Source organism: Podarcis filfolensis (genome assembly GCF_964270895.1).
Source record: "Podarcis filfolensis genome assembly, chromosome: 12".
Taxonomy (NCBI): Eukaryota; Metazoa; Chordata; class Lepidosauria; order Squamata; family Lacertidae; genus Podarcis; species Podarcis filfolensis.
The window spans coordinates 56374194-56385148 of record NC_139614.1 but is presented as its reverse complement, the minus strand read 5'-3'; positions in this window follow the sequence as shown (position 1 = coordinate 56385148).

Here is a 10955-nt window from a genome sequence, read left to right as displayed (position 1 = left end):
TGACTTCCATGGATGGTCTCAGGGAAAACCTCGCCGGCTTCGTATGTCCCTGAAAGGCAAACAGCTGAGTGGGATGGCTACTATCTGACAGCATCCTCCCAGACACCTCCACTGGCTTCTGCCCGGCAACTTTGTCCTTGGTGTGGACCATGCCAAATTCACCTCAACAGAGGTGACTGTCAACCAGCTTGCATCCACAAATATCAGCTGGCTTCAGCCTTGTGGCAGCTACTGTCACCTAGACACCTCCACTGGCTGCATCGGGCCACATCCCTCCTCACTTTGCCCTGTCAACTTCTGTCAATGGGCTTCCAGTTTTAAAGCCTTGTAAGGGAGCAGGCCCTGCAGACCTCACCACAGCAGATGGTCAACTGGAGTGCCACACAAGAGCAGGAAGGTACCTGTTCAAGCCATTTCATGCAAAGCCGTCACTCAATAAGAAGGTTCCTGATGATTGTCTACCAGCGTCCAAATTCCTGCTGGTGTGTCAAGTACTAATCCATCCACTCTGCTGTTCTCTATCTGGCAACTTCTGGATTCTGCCTTCTCACTGTCTTCCAGACCCTGCTGCTAGCTCCCAAGGTTTGCAGCAAACAGGGAATGTACTGTTCAAGGGTCAGTGTAAACCTTGGGAGAAGGCTCCTGCTCGCATAGAACACAACCAAAGCAATGACACTCATCACTAACCGACGTCTATAACTCCCTGTGATGTCACCAACTGAGGCCTATAACTCCATGTGATGTCACAAGTGGATACAGCCCCTTTTTCCTGTGACACAGTGAAATAAACGAAAAAGAGGTTCTGTTAAGGGGTTCAGCTTCTTAAGAAAGACTGGACCTTCAGAAAGATTGCGTTTTGTAGGGAAATAAATAGAGACCAGGCCAGGATATATGGAAAACAAAGATTCTCTTACAACACACGGCTACTAGGGAGGGGTGCCCTATGATCCTAGAGAGCTTGATTTCCCATATAATTTGTTTTCAGAAAGACCTTGTATTTAGAAATAATTTAGAAAAGCATTTGTTTCTTTAGAAAACAGAAGCTGGCTGGCTTAAGCCCTGCAGTTCTCTTCATGACTTTCATGGATGGTCTTGGGGAAAACCTCGTCGGCTTTGGACGTCCCTGGAAGGCAAACAGTTGAAAATTTGAAAAATGGCAAATGTATGATGGGAAAGCACAGGCAAGTAATACTTTGGGAGTTGAGGCTTCACAGATCTCAATTATCCATTTTCAAACGATAGCCAAAACAATGTGGAAAGCCTTGCAGAATGTTATCTTAGTGTGACCCCGGGCAGTAAAGTTTTACTGACTTGCAAATTATACCAGCAACATTTAAAGCCAGGGGGTGTCTTTGCCTGACCACTTGCAGACACTTGGAGATCTTTTGGGGCAACTAAGAGTGCATGGATTGGACTTCACACCCATATCCCAAATATACATAATCCTGTCAAGCCTTGATGAAAATTATGCCATTTCAACTTTAGTAGAAGGCAAAGATGAAGAGGACCTGACCGGTGAACGGATAACAGGAAAATTGCTGACTGAATGGGGAAAGTGCCAGGAATGGGCTGACAGCAGAGAGACACTGTCAGCGCTAATGGGCAGTAAATCTTCAGGGAGATGCAACAGTGGCAGGTTTACAACAGCGACTACTGTTGAAGTTACAGCCTTTAAAGCGAGGAAATGTGTTAATTCTGACTCAAAAGAGAACCTAAAGAAAGACTGTCCGTTGCTACAGAAGAAGGAAACACAGGACAAGCAAGAGAAACTAGACCGGGGTGCAAGATGGAGAACAAAAGCTGGAAAACGTGACACCAAGACGAATAGAGCCTTAATCACAAGACTGAGTAATACTTCAGGTTGGTGGGTCTTGGACCTGGGGGCATTGGGTCACATGTGTAATGATAAGACACAATTTGACTTTTTGAACTATATGTAAAATGTCAAGCTATGGCATTAGCTGGGGTGGTAACATTCCTGTATCTGGCATTGGAAAGGTAAAGCTTAAGTGTTTAAGGAAGGAAGTGCTTGAGGTTTTTAATGTTCCACAACTGGAGTCTAATTTGTTGAGTCTGATTAAATTGGCAACATCAGGATTTGAAATATGTTTTGATGGTGATGCATGTGAAATTAGAAAAAGGGAAGAGTTTTATGCTACAATACATTTGCAAGATCCCTTACATGTGATTGAGCCTCAGGAGGGCAGTCTTAAGGATGAAATAGCAAGCCAAGCCAAGCAAAATCCACAGTTGCTAATTGTGCTCCTCATAATCAGTGTGTTCATTTATATACCACAGAGGATTAGCTCGTGTCAATTTTAGAACTGTTGCTAAAATGCCAGGGTTGTGTGAAGGCAATCACATTGAAACCATGTTCTAAGGTTGTGGAATGTGATGTGTGCAGTGAAGCTTAAGTCACGCAGAGCACCTAGTGAAACTTCCTTTTTTGTATTATTTTTCGTCCTTTTTGTTTTTAGGAGAATATTTTTTATATTTTCAATTGTAGTTTATGTTATTATGTTTATATCCTTGTAATTTTGCTTTTGTATTTTCTTCTGGTTTTGTATTATTTGTTTGTTTTATTCAATGCTTGTTTGTATGATGTATAAGTATAAATAAATAAATAAAAATTAAAACAAAAATCTAAAGTAACCACACACACACATACAAAAGATTAAGCCCTGTGGAACCCCACATTGAAGGTTCCACAGGGCTGAAAAGCACTCCCCAAGTAGAACCCTCTGGGAACGGCCATCTCAGTAGGACTGGAACCACTGTATAGCGGCACCACCCACCCCTAGAGTCACTCCAGAAGGATACCATGGTCAATGGTATAGAAAGCCACTGAGAGGTTGAGAACAATTAACAGGGACACGTTTCCCTTGTCTCTCTCTTGACAGAGGTCATCATACAGGGCAACCAAAGCAACTTCTGTGCCAAAACCAGGCCTAAATCCCAGTTGAAATGGATTCAGAAAATCAGTTTCTTCCAAAAGTGCCTGGATCTGGTCTGTGACCACTGAATCCAGAACCTTGCCCAGGAAAGGGAGATTAGCAACTGGCTGGTGCTTAGGTAGGTTTTCCAAATCCAGGCTAGGTTTCTTAAGGAATGGTTTTACCACTGCCTCTTTCAAACAGGCAGGGACACCCCCTCTTGTAAAGGGGCATTGATCACCTCCTTGGCCGTCAGCTCTTCCCTCCCTGCTGGTTTTATCAGCCAAGAGGGGCAAGGGTCCAGAGCGCAAGTGGTCGCCCTGACTGATCCAAGCACCTTGTCCACATCCTCAAGCCTTAGCAACGGAAACTCATCCAACACAACAGAACTAGACTGTGCTCTGGACACCCCATGAGATTCATCTGCTATAACAGCAGAGTCAAGGTCTTGGTGGATGCAAGCGATATTACTTGGAAAATCAGTACAACCCAGGTGGTTAAGACTCCATCTCCTCATAGTATTGCGAAAGAACGATGTCAAATCAACATTTGATGATCTACTACTGGTCCACAATAGAAAGTGTCCTTTCATACTGCATCACAGTGTGGGACCCCGGTTTGACATCATCTGATAGGAAGTACCCACAGAGGGTGGTGAATACAGCACAAGATATTATGGGCTGTCCCGCAAGTCCACTGGATGACATCACGGAAGAACGTTGCCTCAGGAGAGTGAGGAAAATTCTCAGGGATGATGATTCACACCCTGGCCGGCACTTACTTGATCTCCTGCCCTCGGGCAGAAGATATAGAAGCACAGGGTGAAGAACAGCTATCCGTGGGCTGTTAGGCTGCTGAATGAAAAGATAACAACAGGGCAAGTGACTTTCGGGTTTGGTGTGTGTGTGTCAGTAAATGAGGGGAGTTAAGACTAAGAGAGCTGAGTGGGGGGTGCTTGTGTAATCTCACTGTACAGTATACAAGTTGTACAAGTGACAATAAAGTATTTCAATTTCAATTATCCTCAAAATGCTTTGCAAACAAGTCACAGTTGGTTCTATCACCTCCTTTGGGCCAGCCTGCTAAAGGCCCCATACAACCCAGAAAAGCTCTGCTGGATGACATAAAGGGGATGCAATGGAGGCAGCAAAGTAGGCTTTCTTTGCTGCCTTCACTGCCACTGGGTAGGCTCGATAATGAGCCTTTACCAGTGTTCAGTTGCATTCATTCAGATCGTTCCTCCCCTTGCGTTAAAGCTGTCTCCCAGCTTGTTTCCTCATCTTAAGCTCTGGAGTATACCAGGGGGCCAATTGGGCTCCACAAGGTGGGAGAGGGCACTCACAGGCCATCATATCAATAGCCCAGCCATTCGGGTGTTCCAGAAGTCAGCCAGAGCTTTGACAAGGACCACCAGTCATATCAGCCGGAAAAACCCCCAGAGCCATTTGGAACCCCACTGGATCCATCAGTCTCCAAGGGCGGGCCTTCCTAATAGGTCCCCCACCTCTGTGGAGGGGGGAAATTGTTAACATCCTAAATCTTAACAAGAAGTGATCAGAACATGACAAGGGACTGATGTCAATGTCTCCCACCCTCAGATCACCCTCTTCCTGCTCAGCCAAGAAAACAAGGTCCAGATGTATTATGAACCAGCGGCTTTTTGCTGGCTGAAAAACTGGCTGCTTCTTGAAAACACAGACATTTTGGATTTGGAAGGGTTCAATAACAGGTTTGGCTGGCATGCATATATATGGTATGACAAGGTTAAAATTCACCAAGGTTTCAAAAACCATATTGTCAGGAAAGCACTATATAATGTTTGGATTCGGTACAAAAATTTGTTGGAAAACAAAACCCCTAGGTGGTTCTCACCAATGGAAGCTAAGGAAGTGAAAAAACTTAATATGGAATCCAAATGGCCAAAATATTGGGAAATTACAGAGCATGAGGAGGGAAAAGTGAAATTGCAGAGTTATGAGAAATTGAAGTCTAAAGTAAGAGACTGGCTTCATTACTACCAGATAAATGAAGTCTTCAAACAGGACAGGAAAATTGGCTTCCAGGTGGAGAGGTCAAAATTAGAAACAGAGCTTTTGGAACCCAATACTAAGAATCTGTCAAGAATGTATAACTTGCTGTTGAAATGGAATACACAGGATGAGACGGTTAAATCAGCTATGATTAAATGGGCACAAGACATTGGTCATGACATTATGTTTGCTGACTGGGAACAGTTATGGACTACCGGTATAAAGTTTACGGCATGCAATGCCTTAAGAGAGAACATTATGAAAATGATTTACAGGTGGTACATGACCCCAGTCAAGCTTGCAAAAATCTATCATACGCCCAATAATAAATGTTGGAAATGTAAGGAAACTGAAGGTACTTTCTACCACCTTTGGTGGACGTGCCCAAAGATCAAGGCCTTTTGGGAAATGATCTATAATGAAATTAAGAAGGTACTTAAGTGTACTTTTCACAAGAAACCAGAGGCCTTCCTCTTGGGCATGGTAGGCCAATTGGTGTCAAGGAAAGATAGGACGTTTTTTATGTATGCTACAACAGCAGCAAGAGTTCTTTTAGCAAAGTATTGGAAGACACAAGAACTACCCACGCTGGAAGAGTGGCAGACGAAGGTGATTGACTATATGGGACTGGCCGAGATGACTGGCAGAATCCGTGACCAAGGGAAAGAGACGGTGGAAGAAGATTGGAAGAAATTTAAAGTTTACCTTAAGAACTGTTGTAAAATTAATGAGTGCTAAAATGTCATGGGTAATGTAAAACAGAATTGCAACGATAAACGATTGGGTTAGAGAAAAAGGATTAAAGAAATTGAATCATAAGTATCTGAAATTAGGGGTTGCTGAAAAAGTTTAAAACAGGGATGCAGAAAAGGGAGGTATGGGGAAGTCGTTGAAATAAGGTTTAGGAAAAAAAGGTGATGAAATTATACGTGTTTATATGTTTGTTTGTTAACGTGTTATGTTGTGAATTGTCAGTTCTTGTCTGTTAATATATGTTGTAAAACCAATAAAAATTTATTATAAAAAAAAAAAGAAAACAAGGTCCAGAGTGTGGCCTGCCATGTGGTGCTGGGCCGATGACATGTTGGGACAGCCCCATGGTCTTCATGGCAGCCATGAAGTCCTGAGCCGCCCCAGAGCCAGCTGCCTTGGCATGGATCTTGAAGTCTCCCAGATCCAGCAGTCTGGGAGTCTTCAACACCGCCTCCAAGACCAGCTCTGTCATCTCAGGCAGGGAGACTGCTGGGCAGTAAACCAACAGAATCCCTAATCTGTCCCATTTCCCCAATGTGAGGAGCACACACTCTAGATTCCCACCCTCAACTGGACCGAAAGCCTGGAGATAGAGTGTCTCTATAGACCACAGTGAGACGTGGGTGGCGCTGTGGTCTAAACCACAAAGCCTAGGGCTTGCCGATCGAAAGGTCGGCGGTTTGAATCCCCACGACGGGGTGAGCTCCCGTTGCTCAGTCCCTGCTCCTGCCAAACTAGCAGTTCGAAAGCACATCAAAGTGCAAGTAGATAAATAGGTACCACTCCAGCGGGAAGGTAAATGGCGTTTCCGTGCGTTGCTCTGGTTCGCCAGAAGCGGCTTAGTCCTGCTGGCCACATGACCCGGAAGCTGTATGCTGGCTCCCTCGGCCAATAAAGCGAGATGAGCGCCACAACCCTAGAGTCGGCCACAACTGGACCTAATGGTCAGGGGTCCCTTTACCTATAGACCACAGCAACTCGCCCTCCCTGACCCTCAACTCTGGCCTGATGCTGCACTGAGTACCCAGGTGGGCACAGCCACCCTGTTGACCCACCCAGGTCTGTGTGATACAAACCAGATCAGCGGCCTCATCCATAATCAGATAATGGATGAGGGAGATTTTATTCTGGGCCGACCTGGCATTCAACAGCAGCAGTTGTGGATCCAAGGGCTGGCTGATATGACAACCACAGTTCCCCAGATTGGAGGAAGGGCTGGCACACAGCACGGTCACTAACTGCCTGTGCCATGTGCCCCTTGCCCGGCCTGCCCCTCCTCCCACACCATCCCTCCCCCTCCCCAGAACCACTGAAATTGGGCCATTGACTGCTGTGAAATTTAAAATGCCAACTACGGAATTGGGTCTTACCGAGTAAAGAAATAAAATAAAATTACCAGGTATCCATGGCAGTATTTCAAGTTGGGGAGGGGGCTGTTGGAATATTCTAGATTAGAATAAACCGGTAATGGCTTTGAACAGTTGCTAGGCAACGGAAAATTCCCCCAGCAACAGGCATCCTTATAAGGGCATGTGATCAGTTGAGTCTGGGTCAGTTTAAATGAGCATGTGAAAAAGTCAGCATTAGGTCTCTGGCCGGATGGCTAAAAGGAGAAAGAGATTGTGTTTGTTTATTTGATTTTGGATTTTCCCCCTTTATTAATGACCAGTGTAAAGTTTTGTAAATAATAAAGACTCTGAGAAACAGAACCAAATGGTGTTTATTCCTGTAGTGGGGATTTCACTAGGAGATAGCTGGAATGCTGCTGTTGCTGCTGATGAGGTAAAGAAGTAAAAGACGCAGCAAAACGTTTCTGTAGAAACTACCACAAAAAGAGAAGAAAACCCAAGAGCAGATGATGCTCACGCATCAACAATATAGCAGGGGCAGTGAGGGCAAGAGGCAAGAAGGAGCAGCAAATGCAAATGGTATCCTTGTACAGGGGGCTCCTTTCTGGATATGGCCACATCACCTTCTCTCCATCCAGTTAAGCGAGAAGAATTTACACTTCAAGGAAGCATCCCAGTTGGTCAAATGGTGAGAGGACCAGAGTGGCCTGGCATGTGGCCTGCAGGCTACATAATTCGCACTCCGGCCATAAAATAAATTATAAAAAAGCAATGGTGTGGCCATCATCAGTTGTTGTTGGTATGCATCTGTCTCAAGAGACAAGGAAGTGTGCTTTGGGGTGAAGTCAAAATGCTGCGTTACAACACTGAAGGGACTTCCCCAGGGCACAAGCCTGGGAAGTGTGTCTGGAGGTCCTGGGCTGCCCAGGTGACAAGACCATCCTCTCAGTCCCGCTGGTGTGGTTCCAGGGAAAGCAGAGCAAGATGTTTGGCACTAGCTTGGCTGTTGGAATTATTATTATTGGGACTTCCGGGTTGGTGCCACTGTTTAATGGCGGATTCCCTCCGAGCTCCGGAGGGAATCGGCTCCGTAGCGTCTGGGTCTGGCCGCTGCGGCGAAGCGGGGACCCTTAAAATCACAGGCGCGGATGCCTGTGAACACAGAGACTCGGCGGGCACCATTTGCGCCCCCCCAATCCGCGACGGAGCCTTTTTAAAGGCTTCGGAACGGAGGCAGGGTAAGGCGTGGTGCTGAGAGTACTCCCTCGTCTACGGAGTGAAGCCGCAAGCCATTGACAGAGAGCGCCAACTTCTTCTAAGAGTGATTGGATCTTAAAACATCAACCCGTGAGTAATACGGAGATTGGAACTTTAAAAAATTTCTTATTTTGGATTTGGAACGAGCGGGAAGGGGCTAAAAAGGAAGTCCACCCCCCCCTCTTTGTAAACAACTTAAAGCAAAGGACTGGGCAGCTAAGGTCGAGAGAATCTGTTTCTTGTTTTTTTTTTAACTAAAGATCCTGACCTCACGGTTTGGACATTATAAGAGGATATTCTGGAGGATAAAAAGAATTTTGGGAGCTGAAACTACACCCCCCCCTAGACCCGGGAACGTCCGATGAGAAAGCCTGTTGCATGGAAGATTTTGACAGCTGTCAAGTGAGCTGCTAGTCAGCTAGTTGTCAGCTGGAAAAAGAGAACATTGTTTCTGCTGTTTTTGCTGGTTTATTCGGGATAACTTGTTGAAAATAAGGTTGATACAAAATAACTGGACTTTTGGTTTTTGAGCTGAAAGGAAGATCAAGGAATTAAATCCCCCTAGAGGGGTAACAAGGATACTACATTACAAAAATGGCTGGAGTGTCTAAATTCCAAGCAGAATTGGACAGAGCACTGGTTCTCTTGGGAAACTTACAAGATGAGTACGATGCTTTGTCTACAGAGGTAGCGCTATTACACTGGACAGTAAACAACAGCTTGGAGTCTGATAAGGATTTGAAACAGGAAGCCTATTCAACTGAACAAATAAATGAAACCGAAAGCGTAGACACGATGGAGCAATATGTTCTTTTTGAAGAAAACGAAGGAGGAGATGGAGGTTTGCAGGAGTCAAAGGAGAGCTACAATATGAGGCCTGACATGATGATAAAAAAGGATAATAAAAACTGGATGCGGAAAGCCTGGTTTGATTGGGAATTTGGAAAATGGAGAGATCCTCTTTTGAGGAGATCTGAAGACCTGAGGATTATAAATTTGTTGAAGGTGGAAGCTGGAGCTGTGGGGACATTTGGATTAGAAAGAAATTTGAAACAAGAGTTGGAATACCCCATAGGCTTTGCTTTTGCTTTTAAGTATGGAGGACTGGCTAGAAGCAACACCGATTCTGTTGGGCCGGAGCCCCTCCGAGACCTGGGGCTTAACATCAAGGTCTATCAAAGAGACCGGCAGAAAGGAACTGAGAGAGACATAAGGGCCTCGGACCTGAGATCTCCAGGCTAAATAAATAATATAAAGACTGATGGATATTGGTTGGGGACTGGAACCGGGAGAAGGGTGGGTGGAGGTTGGGAATCCAAAGGGTACATAAGGATAATTTGCATTGCTTTGTTTGTTTTATATTTTGTTAGTGGTAAGGAAATTGGGTAAACCGTGGAAGGGAAATTTTGGTCGACCTTAGGAAAAAGGTTCAAGAATAAATTAATGAGGTATAAGTATTGATGTGTAATTTTAATAAGGTGAAATTGGTTTTTTTTTCTTTTTTTTTTTTAAACTAAGTGAGAATAAGGCTGTTAAAAATAAATGGAGGAAATGGAAAAAAGAAGTAAAGTAAAATAACAGTATGTTAGAATAAATGTTTAAGTTAAGGTGAAGAAATAAGTTAAGGACTTGCTGAATTGACAATTTAAATTGGAATACAAGAAGGGGAGGTGTGAGGAGGTCTGAGAAACAAGGTTGAGGAAAATAAGTATCAGAAACTGTATGTGTTTTTTCTATTTTTTTTGTTTAGTTTCGAATATTTTGTTTATTTTTTTTTTGTTTTTGTTTGTTGTGTGTTTTTTGAAAATACCAATAAATATTTAATTTAAAAAAAAATGGAATTATTATTATTATTATTATTATTATTATTATTATTATTATTAATAATAATAATTTATTTGTACCCCACCCATCTGGCTGGGTTTCCCCAGACACTCTGGGCAGCTCCCAACAGAATATTAAAAACACAATAAAACACCAAACATGAAAAACTTCCCTGTACAGAGCTGCCTTCAGGTGTCTTCTAAAAGTCAGCTGGTTGTTTATTTCCTTGACATCTGATGGGAGGGCATTCCACAGGGCGGGGGCCACTACCGAGAAGGCCCTATACCTGGTTCACTGTAGATTTTGCTTCTTTGCAACTGCCAGAAGGCCGCATGTTGCCTGTCATTGTTTATAGAGTTTTTGTAATTTATAAGCCTGTGGACTCCACTTTTTTTCAGTTCCCCAGCAGTCACCACCATGACCAACTAAACGTACCTTAAATAACGCAGTGGTGTGGCTATTGGAAAAAAATCCCCTACTACAGCTATACAAAACAATGGACCCCACACATATCCCAGTGAGTTAAAGTTACTCAAGTTTGTCCCAGGATTTTGCAGTTACTCTTTTATGTCTGCTCAACTCTAAAAATAGCAATAATAATAATAATAATAATAATAATAATAATAATAATAATACTAATAATACTAATACTAATACACACCCATCTAGCTGGGTTTCCCCAGCCACTCTGGGCAGCTCCCAACAGAATATTAAAAACACGATAAAGGATCAAACATTAACAACTTCCCTAAACAGGGCTGCCTTCAAACAAGGCACTCCAAAATGAAAGAGTTACGCACTAGGTTTTT